This window comes from Eubalaena glacialis, chromosome 2 (assembly GCF_028564815.1).
Source record: "Eubalaena glacialis isolate mEubGla1 chromosome 2, mEubGla1.1.hap2.+ XY, whole genome shotgun sequence".
In the NCBI taxonomy this organism is placed as follows: Eukaryota; Metazoa; Chordata; class Mammalia; order Artiodactyla; family Balaenidae; genus Eubalaena; species Eubalaena glacialis.
Genome location: NC_083717.1, coordinates 193,125,615 through 193,142,201, shown reverse-complemented (window position 1 = coordinate 193,142,201; position 16,587 = coordinate 193,125,615). Strand labels below are relative to the sequence as shown.

Genomic DNA, 16,587 nt, shown 5'->3' with positions numbered 1-16,587 from the left:
CATCTGACAATTGCTGCAATGGAGATTTAATTTTGCAACCAAGCATTCGTTCACTTTTCCGATGGTTACTGCACTCCAATTTCTCACCAGGTGTAACCCCCCCACTCTCAGTCCACCAGCTTCCAGAGACACTGGTTCCAACACCCAGGCACAAGGGGACGGGTGTCAGGGTGGGGTGGAGGCTGGCCAGTAAGAGCAGCCTATTCCCGGCCAGAGTTGTTTCATCTCTGTGAGCACACAACCAAAGTCAAAATGAATCGAGTCTTTTCTTCCTCCTCTGGGACTTAAAGAGATTTTCACTCTTTCCCAAAGAAACTGAACATGAGCACATGGGAGTGAAGAGGCTCTTTGAGAATAGAGCACGAATGGAGGAAGATGCTGGGGAAGAAACTGACTCAACTGCAGCCAGCCCTGAGGCTTTTTAATTAGGTGATCAATAAATCCCCCTTTGCTTGTAACAGCTAAGGTCCAGTTACATCAGAAAGAGCCCTCACTGATATGATCACTCATTATAAAACATGTGTTTTAATTTACTCAGTAAGCGGCAGAGATCAATTAAGGTAACACACGATAATACATACACATACACACACACACACACACACACACACACACGGCCTCCATATTATTTCAATCACATTTTGTAAGTCAAATCAGTTTATCACCCAAACTTGAACTACAGTTCTTGCCAAATGGCAAGTTAACTCTGAATGTTTCTTTGGCAAGAGAATGAAAAATCAATAGCTGTAATTTATTTGTCCTTGTCTGCTATAAACACTTCACTAATTATACTATCCCTATTGGGTTTTAGTAACAAAGTTATGATAACCTCATAAAATAAATTAGGAGGTTTTCCCTGGTTTATTCTGAGGAAGTTATGTGGGTAAGATTGGAATTATTTCTTCCTTGAAAGTCTGGTGGAATTTAACAATGAAGCCATCTGTGCCTAAAAAATTTTAATTACTGATTCTATTTTTTCAATGGTTATAGGACTAGTGAAGGTTTCTATTTTTTCTGCAGCTACTTTTAGAAAGTTACATTTTTCAAGAAATTTGTTTATTTCATCTAAATTTCCAAATTTACTGACATGATGCTATTTCCAATAATGTTTTATGATTTTTTATAGTCTACTGAATCCAAAGTAGCTTCTCTTTTTTCCTTTCTTTTCATTGATTGTGCCTCCTCTTTTTTCTCCCTTATCTCACCAGAGGTTTGTCAATTTTACTAAACTATTCAAAGAACCAATCTGGGTGCTTTGTTGTTCTTTTCTACTGTAAAATTTCCATTTGCTTAATTCTGCTCTGATTTTCTTCCTTTGGGCTTTTTGGGGTTTTTTTTGGCTATTCTTTTTCAAATTTTTAATTAGAATGATACTTAGCCTACTAATTTTCAGCTTTTCTACCTTTCTAAAGCTATAAAATCTCTCCATGGACAGAGAGATTTGGCTGCATTCTACAAGTTTTGATGTATAGTATTTTCATTTTCAGCCAGTTAAAAGCATGTTCTAACTTCCATTATGTCATCTTCTTAGAATATTTTAAAAATATTCCTTTATTTTTAAGCTCTTAGGAATTTTATAATTATCTTTTTGTGACTGATTTACAGCTCAATTCCACTGAGGTCAGAGGTTATAATCTGTATTATTATAATCTTTGAAACGTATTGCACTATGGGCTAGTATTGGTCAATTTTTAGAAATGTCTTCTGTGTGCCTGAAAATAAAGTATACGTTGCAGGTTTTGGATGGAATGTTATTTATATGTATATCAGACCAAGGGTATTGATCCTATGTAAAACATCTGTGCTTACAGAATTTTTTTAATTTTTGGCCTGCTTATTCTATCAGTTACTGAGACTGGTGTTGGAATCTCCACGATAACTGTAAATTTCTCAATTTTTTCCTTGTACTTACGCAAATTCTAGTTTGGATACTCTGAAGTCATATTATTAGGCTTCTCCACACTGAGAATTATTATGACTCTCTTTTGAATTGAACCTTTTACCATTACAAACCGTGACAGAGACTACAGGTTGACCGAACTTGCTTCTTCTACTTCCTGGGCACAAAGCTAGATTGTATTTCCCAACCTCCCTTGCAGTTAAGTTTGGTTATACGACCTGGGCTCCCCCTAACGGAATGTGATCGTAATGTACCCCACCCTCAGGCCTAGCCTGTGAATACTGGTGTGAGTCTCCATACTCCCCCAAATGCAGAGGCTCCTGCAGAGTATTCCAAGTCCTAAGAGATGGCAGAGTCACAGGTAGAAGAAGCTGAATCCCCAAATGACCATCTGGAAAGCAATATGCCAACCAGGACTATCTGTACTGGACTTTGTGTAAGAAATGAATTTGCTTATAATAAACTACTGAATGTTTTGTTATAGGAACTAGTAGCCAACTCTATTAAATGAAATGACACTCATTATCTCTAGTACTGTTTTTTTTGCCTTAAACTGTATTTTTTCTGACACTATACAATCTTGCTTTTGGCTAGTGTTTGCATAGTTTATTTTTTTCATCATTTTTCTTTCAACATCTCTTAATCCTCATGTTTTAGGTGGGTCTCTATAAACAGTATAGTTGGATTTTTAGAATATCTTACTTGATATCTTTGTCTTTTAATTGGAACACTTACGCTATTTACACCGGAAGCAATTACTCACATTTAGATTTAATTCTATTATGTTACCAGTGGCTTTCTATTTGCTTCTTTTGGATTACTTGTTATCATTCTAGTCCCTGCTCCCCAGTCATCTGGAAATTACATATTGTTTCTATTCTTTTAGTAATTGCTTTAGAAATTATAATGTATAGGTTCTTACCAAAGTCCAATGTTAATCAATATATTTACCCTTCCCTTGGACAGCAAGGGCCTTAAAATATTAACTCCATTCATCATCTTTCCAACTTATATTCTACTGTTGTGTGTGTATGCATGTGTATATCTTGTCATTATTAATGTTTTATACAATATTCATTCATTTTTTTAAAAAAAGATACAGAATTCTTTCTTCTAGTGTACTGAAGCTATTACCTCAAGTCTTTTTGGCTTTCATTGCCTGTGCTGAGAAGTCTATTACTGTTCCTTTATAGATAATCATGTGTTTCACTATGTGTTTGGGTGGATTTCTTTTTACTTATCCTGCCAGTCATTTGTTGAACATCTTGGATCTGTGGTTTGGCTTCTTTCATAATCTGTGGAAAATTTTCAGCCATTATCTCTTCCAATACTGCTTCTGCACCATCCTCTCTCCTCCCTCCTCAGAACCAATTATACATGTGTCAGAGCTCACTATTTCCAGTCTCCTGCCTTCCCTTTGTGTTTTCCACATTCCCATCTCTGTGTTTCACTCTCGTTTTTCTTCTTTTGATCTATTACTGTGGTGGATTACATTGATTGATTTTCCAATGTTAAGCCATTTTTCATTCCTGAGATAAATTTGATCATTATGTAACATCCTTTTTATATGCTGCCTAGTGGATTCTATTTGCTAAAATTTATGGAGGATGCTGTATATATGACAAATACTGCTTGGTGGTTTTTCCTTTATTATAATGTCTTTGTCTGGTTTTGCTTTCAGGATAAGGCTGGCCTTACAGAATGAGACAGGAAGCATTCGCTCGTCTTCTGTTTTCTGAAAAAGTTTTTGTCAGATTTAGTATTCTTTCTTCTTTAAGTGTTTAATACTTATCAGTGAAGCTATCTGCACCTGAAGATTTCTTTGAGGTAAGGATTTTAACTACAAATTCTTTAATAAATATATAGTTATGCTATACATTTGTTCTTGAGTGAGCTTTGGTGGTTTATGTTTTTCAAGGGGTTTGTCCATTTTATTTAGGTTGTCAAATTTATTGGCATAAAATTATTCACAATATTCCTTATTACCCATTCAACATCTGTAGGATCTGTAATAATATCCTCTTTTACATCCCTGATACTGGCAATTAATGTTTCTTTTTTCCCCACTGATGAGAGATTTTTCTAGATATAATACACATCTTCAACTCATCACAGTTTACCTTCAAATAATATTATGCCACTTGAGATACAGTAACACTGTACTTCCATTTCTCCCCTCCCAACCTTTGTGCTATTGTTGTTATTTACCTCTACAAGTATTATAAATCCCAAAATACATTGTTATTTTTCCTTTAAATAATCAATTAAAAAAAGATTAAAAGTGTGAATATCTGCCAATTATTGACCATTTTTGGTTCTTTTCATTCCTTTGTGTAAAAATTTCCATCTGGTATCATATTGCTTCTACTTGAGCTTCCTCTAAAATTTCTTGTAGTTGTAGTTCTGCTGGCAATAAATTCTGTCGGCATTTCTTGGCCTAGAAATTTTGATTTCACTTTCATTTCTGAAAGATATTTTCACTGGGTACAGAATTCTAAATTAACAGGTTTCTTCCTTTCACTACTTTAAAAACAGCACTGTTGTCTCGTGGCTTACACAACTTCTGGACAGAAGTCTTCTGACGTTATTTTTGTTCCTTTGTAACATGTCTTCTTTTCTTCTTGCTGCTTTTTAAGATTTTTTTTCTCTTCATCACTGGTTTTTCAGCAATTGGATTACGTGGCACGTTGGTATGATTTTCTCTGTTTGCTCTATTTGGGGTTTGTGAGCATCATGGTTTGCAGTCTTCAAAAAATCTGGACATTTTTCAAGCACTATTTCTTCAAATACCATTTCCATTCTCTCCTCTTCTTCTAGAACTCCAGTTACACATATCTTGAAACAGCTGATTTTGTCTCACAGGTCACTAATGCTCTGTTATTTTGTTCAATCTTCTTTATTCTTTCTACCATATTTTGGATAGCTTCTACCGCTATGTCTTTTTTTAAAAATAAATTTATTTATTTACCTTACTTATTTATTTTTGGCTGCGCTGGGTCTTCGTTGCTGTGCATGGGCTTTCTCTAGTTGCAGCGAGTGGGGGCTACTCTTCGCTGCGGTGCACGGGCTTCTCATTGCGGTGGCTTCTCTTGTTGCGGAGCACGGGCTCTAGGCGCATGGGCTTCAGTAGTTGTGGCTTGCGGGTTCTAGAGCGCAGGCTCAGTAGTTGTGGTGCACGGGCTTAGCTGCTCTGCAGCACATGGGATCTTCTCGGACCAGGGATCAAACCCGTGTCCCCTGCGTTGGCAGGAGTATTCTTAACCACTGCGCCACCAGGGAAGTCCTCTATTGCTATATCTTGAAGTTCACTGATCTTTCCTTCTGTACAGCCAATTTGCTGTTAATCTATTGTATTTTTCACTTCTCTATTATATTTTTCATCTCTAGAAGTCCTAGTTCAGTCTTTTTCATATCACTCACTCATTATGCTCATTTTCCTCATGAATATGTAGAACTTATTTATAATAGTTATTTTAATGCCCCTGCCTGCTAATTTCATCATCTGTTATTTCTGGGTTTCTATTGATTGATTTTCCTCCTGGTTAATATATTTTCTTGCTTCTTTGCATGCCTGGTAATTTTTATTAGATGCTGGATACAAACTTTTTTACATTGTTGGGTGCTGGATTTTATCATAATATCCTTTTAAATATAGTTGGGGCTTTGTTCTGGGAATGTAGTTAAGTTACCTGGAATCAGTTAGGGCAAGTCTGCAGCAGTCTTTTAGTCCAGGGCTGATTCAGTCCCATTACTAAGGTGATACCCTTCTGAGGAATCTACCTGATGCCCTAAATGAAAAAGCTGCTCTGAACCCACCCTCACAAAGATTAAAAAACAAGCTTTAAAAGGACCTAACTGATACCACCCTGGGTGGTGGGAACACAAACTATCTCAGCTCTGTGTGATGTCCAAAAAGTGTTGAGTCCACTCCTTTCTGGTGCTTCTTTTCCTTGCTTTGAGGTGTTTCCTCTGATGTACGTGTAGATCAGTACTCGGCCCAAATCTCAGGGGGTCCTTCTGCAGATCTCTGGAGTTCTCTAAGTAGCTCCCTACTCCCTATACTTTGCCCCTCAAATTCTAGCTGCCTTGTGCTCTCCAAACTCTGATCTCTGTTTTGCTACTTCAGTAAGGCTAGTGGACTCTGGTTTCGCTCTCCCTGTCCTGTAATGTAGAAACTGTCTCTAGACCAGGACTGGCAAACTATGGCCTGAGGACCAAATCCAACTTGCTACTATTTTTATAAATAAAGTTTTATTGGAACACATCCATGGCCATTCATTTACATACTTAGTATGAAAGCAGCCACAGACAAGCCATGGTTAAAAGTCATAATTTTTATGAAGAAATAGTCTAGAACTCATGAAACTCAAATTAATTTAACAATCCAACACATTCAAATTCACGAAGCACCCTCACACACTTCCCTCCCCACTCTGTCCTTCTGACCCGGCCTTGGGTGTGAGTCTACCTCCCCCAGCTTGGCTCAGCAGGCCCTCCCCTGCCGAGAGCCAGCCTCCCTCAACACCAGGGTGGGCTTGCAAGCTCTGCTCCACTGGTGCCCTTTCTGCTCTTGTGTTCATGCTCCTTCTCTCCAATCCCCTCCACCGTCCTGTCAGACACTTCATCCCCAAGACTACATTCACATGTCTTGAAATCTACTATTCACACTAACTCTTGGCACTTGACGAGGTGCCAGGCACACACGGCAAGCACTTGCTTTCTGGGGAATTAAACTCCTTTTAATTAAAGTGGACTTAAACTCGCATATTCCTGTGAACCTTCCCTTCCCAGGGAAAGTGACCCTCCTCAAACCCTGGTCTGTACTGTACGAGGAGGACGCCCATCACAACACGTACAAGCCTGTACCAGCCTTGCTTCCTTCTCCCTCCCACCTGACTGTGAGCCTCCTGAAGACACAACTGTGTCTCCATCAGGTTTGTATCCTCAGCACTTAGAAAGTGCCTACCACACAGGAAGCACTCAATACACATTAGTCACAGTTTTTATTAGTTAGTATTAATTTAATCTTGTCGTTATTCATTTATTCCTCACAACTCTACAAATACCTTTTTCCTTTTTCCACTCCATTGTAGAGATGAGGAAATTGAAACACAAAGATTCAGCAACTTCGCAACATTACACATTAGCAAGTCGGGGCTCAGTCTGCCCCTCGAACCCATGTGCTTAACAACCGTGTCTGTTACCAGATAGAGTGCACCAACAAAGGCGTGCTCACTGACTCAGGATGTCGTGGGAATCAATACAGATTTATGCTGCAAAATCGGATTTGCCATTTGCACACTCAAATTATCTTTAAAATGTTATCCAGGAGACAGCAGAAGCAAGAAGAACTACAATCTTGTAGTCTGTGGAACAAAAACCGCATTCACAGAAGGATAGACAAGATGAAAAGGCAGAGGGCTATGTACCGGATGAAGGAACCAGATAAAACCCCAGAAAAACAACTAAATGAAGTGGAGATAGGCAACCTTCCAGAAAAAGAATTCAGAATAATGATAGTGAAGATGATCCAGGACCTCGGAAAAAGAATGGAGGCAAAGATAGAGAAGATGCAAGAAACGTTTAACAAAGACCTAGAAGAATTAAAGAACACACAAACAGAGATGACCAATACAATAACTGAAATGAAAACTACACTGGAAGGAATCAATAGCAGAATAACTGAGGCAGAAGAACGGATAAGTGACCTGGAAGGCAGAATGGTGGAATTCACTGCTGCGGAACAGAATAAAGAAAAAAGAATGAAAAGAAATGAAACAGCCTAAGAGACCTCTGGGACAACATTAAGCACAACAACATTCGCATTATAGGGGTCCCAGAAGGGGAAGAGAGAGAGAAAGGACCAGAGAAAATATTTGAAGAGATTATAGTCGAAAACTTCCCTAACATGGGAAAGGAAATAGCCACGCAAGTCCAGGAAGTGCAGAGAGTCCCATAGAGGATAAACCCAAGGAGAAACATGCCGAGACACAGAGTAATCAAATTGACAAAAATTAAAGACAAAGAAAAATTATTGAAAGCAGTAAGGGAAAAATGACAAATAACATACAAGGGAACTCCCATAAGGTTAACAGCTGATTTCTCCGCAGACACTCTACAGGCCAGAAGGGAGTGGCATGATATACTCAAAGTGATGAAAGGGAAGAACCTACAACCAAGATTACTCTACCCAGCAAGGATCTCATTCAGATTCGTTGGAGAAATCAAAAGCTTTACAGACAAGCAAAAGCTAAGAGAATTCAGCACCACCAAACCAGCTCTACAACAAATGCTACAGGAACTTCTCTAAGTGGGAAACACAAGAGAAGAAAAGGACCTACAAGAACAAAAACAATTAAGAAAATGGTCATAGGAACATACATATCGATAATTCCCTTAAACGTGAATGCATTAAATGCTCCAACCAAAAGACACAGGCTCTCTGAATGGATACAAAAACAAGACCCATCTAGATGCTGTCTACAAGAGACCCACTTCAGATCTAGGGACACATATAGACTGAAAGTGAGGGGATGGAAAAAGATATTCCATGCAAATGGAAATCAAAAGAAAGCTGGAGTAGCAATACTCTTATCAGATAAAATAGACTTTAAAATAAAGAATGTTACAAGAGACAAGGAAGGACACTACATAATGATCAAGGGATCAATCCAAGAAGAAGATATAACAATTATAAATATATATGCACCCAACATAGGAGCACCTCAATACATAAGGCAACTGCTAACAGCTATAAAAGAGGAAATCGACAGTAACACAGTAATAGTGGGGGACTTTAACACTTCACTTACACCAATGGACAGATCATCCAAAATGAAAATAAATAAGGAAACAGAAGCTTTAAATGACACAATAGACCAGATAGATTTAATTGATATTTATAGGACATCCTATCCAAAAACAACAGATTACACTTTCTTCTCAAGTGCACATGGAACATTCTCCAGGATAGATCACATCTTGGGTCACAAATCAAGCCACAGTAAATTTAAGAACATTGAAATCATATCAAGCAACTTTTCTGACCACAACGCTATGAGATTAGAAATGAATTACAGGGAAAAAAACGTAAAAAACACAAACACACGGAGGCTAAACAATACGTTACTAAATAACCAAGAGATCACTGAAGAAATCAAAGAGGAAATCAAAAAATACCTGGAGACAAATGACAATGAAAACACGATGATCCAAAACCTATGGGATGCAGCAAAAGCAGTTCTAAGAGGGAAGTTTATAGCTATACAAGCCTGCCTCAAGAAACAAGAAAAATCTCAAATAAACAATCTAACCTTACACCTAAAGGAACTAGAGAAAGAAGAACAAACAAAACCCAAAGTTAGCAGAAGGAAAGAAATCATAAAAATCAGAGCAGAAATAAATGAAACAGAAACAAAGAAAACAGTAGCAAAGATCAATAAAACTAAAAGCTGGTTCTTTGAGAAGATAAACAAAATTGATAAACCATTAGCCAGACTCATCAAGAAAAAGAGGGAGAGGACTCAAATCAATAAAATTAGAAATGAAAAAGGAGAAGTTACAACAGACATCACAGAAATACAAAGCATCCTAAGAGACTACTACAAGCAACTCTATGCCAATAAAATGGACAACCTGGAAGAAATGGACAAATTCTTAGAAAGGTATAACCTTCCAAGACTGAACCAGGAAGAAACAGAAAATATGAACAGACCAATCACAAGTAATGAAATTGAAACTGTGATTAAAAATCTTCCAACAAACAAAAGTCCAGGACCAGATGGCTTCACAGGTGAATTCTATCAAACATTTAGAGAAGAGCTAACACCCATCCTTCTCAAACTCTTCCAAAAAATTGCGGAGGACGGAACACTCCCAAACTCATTCTATGAGGCCACCATCACCCTGATACCAAAACCAGACGAAGATACTACAAAAAAAGAAAATTACAGACCAATATCACTGATGAATATAGATGCAAAAATCCTCAACAAAATACTAGCAAACAGAATCCAACAACACATTAAAAGGATCATACACCATGATCAAGTGGGATTTATCCAGGGATGCAAGGATTCTTCAATATACGTACATCAATCAATGGGATAAACCATATTAACAAATTGAAGAATAAAAACCATATGATCATCTCAATAGATGCAGAAAAAGCTCTTGACAAAATTCAACACCCATTTATGATAAAAACTCTCCAGAAAGTGGGCACAGAGGGAACCTACCTCAACATAATAAAGGCCATTAAAAAAAAAAACAAACGTTATCCAGTAGTCCAAATTCCTCCCTGGTCTCTTGAGGAACTAAAATAATGACATTCAGCAACTTGTCCAAAGTCAGAGTCACCAGGACTGAAACCCAGGTCTCACGGACCAGCACTGCCTCCGTGGTAGCTTGTCACGATGGCTCTGACACCTGTAAGCTCACATCCTGGGCAACCACCTAATACCTTAGCAATAAGCAAAATACACACCTCAAAATTCCCAAGACATCAGTAATGCCTAGCAGATGCATTTGTCCTTTTTTTTTAAACCAAGCATCTTTTTTCATTGCTGTGAATTTCAGCATTGACATCCCTGGGTTTATGTATTCCCTTAGGACTAACAAATGGCACTCACAACCAGATGCACCAAAAAAAAGCACCTTTAGCTGAACCAAGTAAGGCCATTTCAGACTTCAAGGAAGGTACTGAGACCTTGGCTAGGCTAAAATGAATTTTCTCACATCATTTAAATAATCATTTGCTTAGTTTCTAGCCACTTTAATATGAGAATTGACCAGAATTATTTTGCTTACTTTTGAAAAGCATTATCCAAATGGATTTGAACAAGGAGGAGGCAAGGAGCTACTCAAGAATAAAATGAGTTAAAACTACCCTTGGGTAAAACATGCCATGGTTTGGAACTACAAGGCAATGGTGAGTTTGGTTTCGTTTTTGGCCTTGTGATAGGTTTCTCTGAAGTCTTACTCACCTGAAGTCATGACCAAACATCCATTACCACTGCATACTTACTTTAGTCTTAAAATACAAAATGTCAGAAATATTTTGACAGAGTCAAGTTGAAAATTTAAGATATCCAGTGATATCTTAAATATCACTACGATCTCTTTGAATTTAATATAGGTCCCTTCTCACAGTCTAGCACCTGTCATGAGGAAAATGAAAGAGAATTTCCTATAAAGTATCCACAGCACCAGGGCAGGTTTTACTAGTTTCTCCAAACTTCCTCATACTCCTCAAAAATCTCTATCCTTAAATTAGAAGGATCCATTTGAATCTGCTATCCCGACAATATATTTGTCCACTTACATGAAAAAGAACTTGAGGGAAGAGCAGAAGAAGGAAGGACCCATACAAAGTCATCTGTTCTTAGTAGTTTCCAACTCCTTGGAGGAAGGAGAAAATAGAAGTATTCAATCATTTGAAAAAATAGGAAGTTAGTCATGGAAGAAAGATTTCTTGGTTGAATGAGAAAACACTTGAAAACTTCCAAGACTGCCCTACAAAGGAAAGGTCAATGCAGAGCACGACAACCCCCTCAGAGGAAAACTCTGGTGCCCAGTCTCACTTAGAACCCAGCATGCAGCCTAGTGCCGGGGTGGCGCAGGCACCGTGCCAGGAGCAGGGGACAAGGAGGGCAGGGCCCTGCCCCCCAGAGCTGCCGCCTGGGGGAGGGACACAAGTAACTGTGGGTGTGCGTGCACGAGACGTGAAAACTGCTGAAGGGAAGCACGTGACGAATGCGCCAGTGACCCGCTGCGTGGGTGCAGGGAAGGCCTCCCTGAGGAGAGGGTGTCTAAGCCATAAACTGAAGGGTCCGTAGGAATTAACTATTTCTGAAATTCTCAGAGTAAAAAGTGGCTCATACTGAACGTCAACTCAATAGCTCATTTTATAGGTTTTACAGGGAAAAAAAGTCCCATATAATGCTAGGGTATCGAACTTTTTGCTATACTTCTGCTTGATTTTAATGAGTGTGTACACATATGTACATATAATTAGTGTGTATACATTTATGTATATAGTAAGTGTATAACATATACATAAACACACTAACATATTTAGCACAAGGATGTAAATACATATACAAATATAATAATATACTATACTGATAAATATTAGTGTTTGATAAATATTAATAAATATTAATTGAATGAGTGGGTTGCTGGCCAGAGCTTAGAAAATGCGTTTGTTAAAAAGATACTTTTCGGACTTCCCTGGTGGTGCAAGGGTGAAGAATCCGCCTACCAACGCAGGGGACACGGGTTCGAGCCCTGGTCCAGGAAGATCCCACACGCCGCAGAGCAACTAAGCCCGTGTACCACAACTACTGAGCCTGCGCTCTAGAGCCCGCGAGCCACAACTACTGAGCCCGTGCGCCACAACTACTGAAGCCCACGCGCCTAGAGCCCGTGCTCCGCAGCAAGAGAAGCAACCGCTATGAGAAGCCCCCGCACCGCAACGAAGAGTAGTCCTGGCTCGCCGCAACTAGAGAAGAGCCCACGCGCAGCAACGAAGATCCAACGCAGACAAAAATAAAAAATATTTTAAAAAATAAAAATAAAAAGAGATACTTTTCAGGAATTCCCTGGTGGTCCAGTGGTTAGGACCCTGCGCTCTCATTGCCGAGGGCCCGGGTTCAATCCCTGGTTGGGGAACTAAGATCCCACAAGCTGTGAGGTGCAGCCAAAAAACAAGAAAAGAAAATAAAAAAGATGCTCTTCTTCTCACACTTTTTTCCAAGCAACAAACTAAAACCTGAACAGTAATTCACTTCCACGCATTAAATTACATTTCAAAAATATCTTTATTAAAGGGGATACAGGAGCTGTTTTTCCACAACTCATAACAGAAGCCTTGTTCTAAATTAATATTATAAACAGAATTTTTAGATGAGCAAATCTGAATGTAGAAAATGAATTTGCTCTCCAAGATCTGTAGCTGCAAGCTGTAATAAGCCACACTACTCATGATGATGAATGATAAAACTGTCCAGCGTTATTAGACGTTCTGAAAACCCCAGGCAGAATAAAAAAGGAAGCAATGTTCTTGTGGGTTTGGACTTAAGGTTCCAAGCTAAGAAAGATTCCTATACTCTGGGCAACAAGACCCATGGCTGGGGTTGGAGGATGAAGGTCACCCCGGGAGGCTGGACAGGAGTCCAGAGGCCAAGGCTCAGACACTCCCCTCTGGGGTGGGTTTCAGTGAAACAGAGGGCTGGCAGGGAGGGACTGAACAAAATAATTTCTTGAGGTTTTAACATTTCACAATCCATGTCTTCCATCATCGAGAGTATCAAGGAGGCATGTCTTCACGGTGCGGCAAACCCAAGCCCCATCCTAACCCTTCCTCTGTGAGCTGTGCATTCAGGAACAAAAGTGGTCACTCAGAAGACAGAAGTCACCTCGTTACGCAGATGTCCTATGGCCGAGCACAAGCCACAAGGGAAGCACGTGAAAGGGGGGCTTACTCCGATCTGAGGGTCTGAAGACCCTTGCAAAATAACCCTAATTAATGAATTTGCCTGTGAAATGCCATTTTGTAACATATGCAGGGCTGTGAAATTTTGTCATTTTTAATTGAATATCATTTTTTTGACAAGTCAAGATATTTTCTTTCTTCAATTAAAGTAATTTTTATTCTTCTAAGCCAAAGAACAATTTAAACGAGATTATACTGTTGAATTCATTGTTAGTTGATCACAGGCTTCCAACACCAGTGCCTGATGCACGTACCATAAATGAGCGGCTACTCCTCATCTGGACGTGAACAGGGGTCAACAGTTCGAGAGTGTGTCGGCTTTTCCCTCTGGGGCTTTATCTCCTCTAAACTACCTGGGGAACTGAACACCTTGTTGTTTGCTGAGGCACTTGCTTTAGAGACCTGATTATTAGGCTCTTAGGTAAGGCACCTAGGTTACATGATTCCTCATTAAAAAAACCAAAAAAACCCACAGTGTTTCCCAAGATTTAAAAGCAGGAATGTCCTCCACCTGAAAGGTTACTTCTAAGGCTCCTGATGCAGCTCTCTTGAAAGGTAATTTAATCTCACTTAAGTGGAATGATGCCTTGGGTCCTGGGCTCTTCACGCAGGGCCAAACCGTTCCAGATTTCCCCACATTCTACCACATGCCTCTAAGCAATGGGGTCCAGAAACTACTGGACCTACCCACTGGCCTTATTCCTTCTGTCCTCTTGGCTCACCACCTCCCCCTGCAAACCTGCGAGAGCCCTATCACTTTTCAGGGGCTTCGGACACTGCTGAGTTCCTGCTGTGTACCGAGCCAGAGATCCAATGCTGAGGGAGGGGCGGGCTGCCCTGCTGAAGCTCTCCATGCCGGGGCAGCAGCCAGGGGCCGAAAACTAGCTGTCCGACGGCCTCGAAGCCTGAGCAGGAGATGGGCGGCACAAGCCACGTCTGCGTCGGGACCACTGACCAGGCAGGTGGCTCGGATGGATTCGTGTAGGCCAGAGGCAGGCAAACTTGGGTCCACCGTCTTGTAACTAGTTTTACTGCAACACAGCCATGCTCATTGGTTTACGTATGTCCTACAACAGCAGAGACCCAGGACTGGCCCACAAAGACTAAAACATTTACTATCTGGCCCACTACAGAAAAAGTGTGCTGACCCCTGGTCTAGGCTGTCAGCAGCCCTTTCCTCTTTGGGCCATGCCTCGGCTTCCTTCCTCCCAGGAGGTCAGCTTCTGCGTGTGCACGCATGAAAGGGAACAGCGCACACCCACGGGAGGGCAGGCAGGAGCGTGAGTATGTGTGCGGTACGCGCGGTGGGGGAGGAAGGCGCAGGCACAGCACGCGTCTGAACCTGCCCCCGCCCAGCAGACACCCCGTGCTCCATTCTCCTCCGACAGGGACCCAGCCAGAGATGTCCTTCCCACTGTAGCACTGTCTCTGCCCCTCACACGCTTTCCTTGCTTCCCCTCCATGAAAACCCAGTTCAAGGCTCACCTCTTACCAAACACCCAGGGTGAACTCCCGTGCACATAACAGATGCTCCAAGCGCTGCAGCCAAACCCAATTCAACCTGTCAGGTTATCATCTTCACGCTTCAATTTGAGTTCATGTATCAGCAAACATGGCCTGAGTGCCTGCTAGGTCCTAGACACCCAGCACCACAGTTTAACATAATGCACAGGAATCCTAATCTTTCATCTGTACTTGTCTGTTGAATAAATTAGATTAAGAGTCTGATTATCATTTTGAGGTGATAAAAATTGTTCTGGATGAACAACTGGGAATATACTTAAAACTACTGAAATGTACACTATAACAGGGTAGAGTTTATGTTATGCAAATTATCTCCAAAAAGCTGTTATTAAAATTTTTTTCTAAGGTTAATCATTTTTTTAAAAACAGTAATTTCTTAAGCTTTCTACACCTAGCATGTAATAAAATGCCATGTCTAATATTGGTGAATGGAAACACTAAGGACTGCAGTAAGTAGGCTTCGTAATAAGTCACCCCAACACGGAGCGGCCTAACCCCCACTCGTCACATTCACAGGCTCTGCGGGCTGGGGCTCTGCTGGACCGGGTACAGTGTTGACAGCACGCCTCAGCTGGGAAGCGAGAAAAGCAGAATGCCAGAGTCACCTGCCCGGCCATTCACTCGCCCGTCCCGGGAGGCTGCTGACTGGGGCCTTGCCATGTGCTCTTCCTGCCCGAGCTAGCTGGGCTTCACAGCATGGCTTTCCCCATAGCAAGTGTCCCCAAAAGAGAAGCCAGGCAAAAACTGAACCTTTTTCTTAAGACCTAGCTTGGAAGTCACACAGCATCACTTCTGCCCTACTACTGGGTGAGGCAGGTCACACACCTGGCCCAGGTTCATAGAGAAGGAACAGAGACCCACCTCCCGGCCAGAGTCCCACTGTGAGACAGTCCACAGGATGGGAGGTGTCACTGAGGCCATTTAGGAAAATACAGGCTGTAATACAAGCCCAATCTTCTTGAAGACTGGCAAATTAAAAATCTGGGTGAACCGGCATCTGGCACATCAAGTTGTATTTGAAGCCCTGTGAGCTGAACCTCTTATTATTTGCAATAAGCTGTGACTCGTACGGTGCACCTAATATTGCTATGTTGTTCTGCCTTAGTAAATACAGTATCGTGACCTTGATTCGATAGGTGATGATTCAGGTTCACCCCTGGTGACCGCTGGGCACTTAGCTTCGCTGGAAAATACCGTAGGCAGGCGGAAGTGCAGCTGTGGAGGAAGAATTCATCTCGACACCCAGGCTGTGTGCTCCGGTGCACCCGCCACCCATCTCTCAGCACAGCACGCGGCCTGGGGGTACAGGGTGCGCCCTCCCCCACCCCCACCCCTGAAGTCTGCAGCACAGCGAGCAGGAGCTGCTCAATGGCTGACGGAGGAAAGAAGGAAGGGAAGGCAGGAGTTTTTTAAATTACAAATTAGAGAGTGCTATTCCAGTTATCACGATAGGCCTCTTTTCCGTAAAAGGAAAGCAAAAAACAGTGAGCTGAGAGCAAACCTCTTCTGTCAGGAAAGCGATCCTGAGGAGGATAGAGAGCCAGGTTTCTGATCCCAGATCTGGTTCTCACCTGCTTTGGGACCTTAACCAAGTGGCATAACTTCTCTGGGCCTCAGTTTCCTCATCTGTAAAATAAAGGGAGTGAATTAGATGAAGATTCCTAACTTC

The 16,587-nt window shown here is 41.0% G+C and overlaps 1 protein-coding gene across 10 annotated transcripts in view; it reads right to left on the bottom strand.

The window, feature by feature from the left end:
* The window catches only part of TRAF3 (TNF receptor associated factor 3), a 110,583-nt gene that overhangs the window by 51,476 nt on the left and 42,520 nt on the right, over nt 1-16,587 (bottom strand). For 4 of the 10 annotated variants that reach the window (XM_061181296.1, XM_061181304.1, XM_061181301.1 and 1 more), the window contains exon 2: nt 16,490-16,544. The exons of 3 other annotated variants lie outside the window; for them this stretch is intronic. The gene's annotated coding sequence lies outside the window, so the exon portion shown is untranslated. 3 more of the 10 variants (XM_061181299.1, XM_061181298.1, XM_061181302.1) reach the window with 3 other exon arrangements.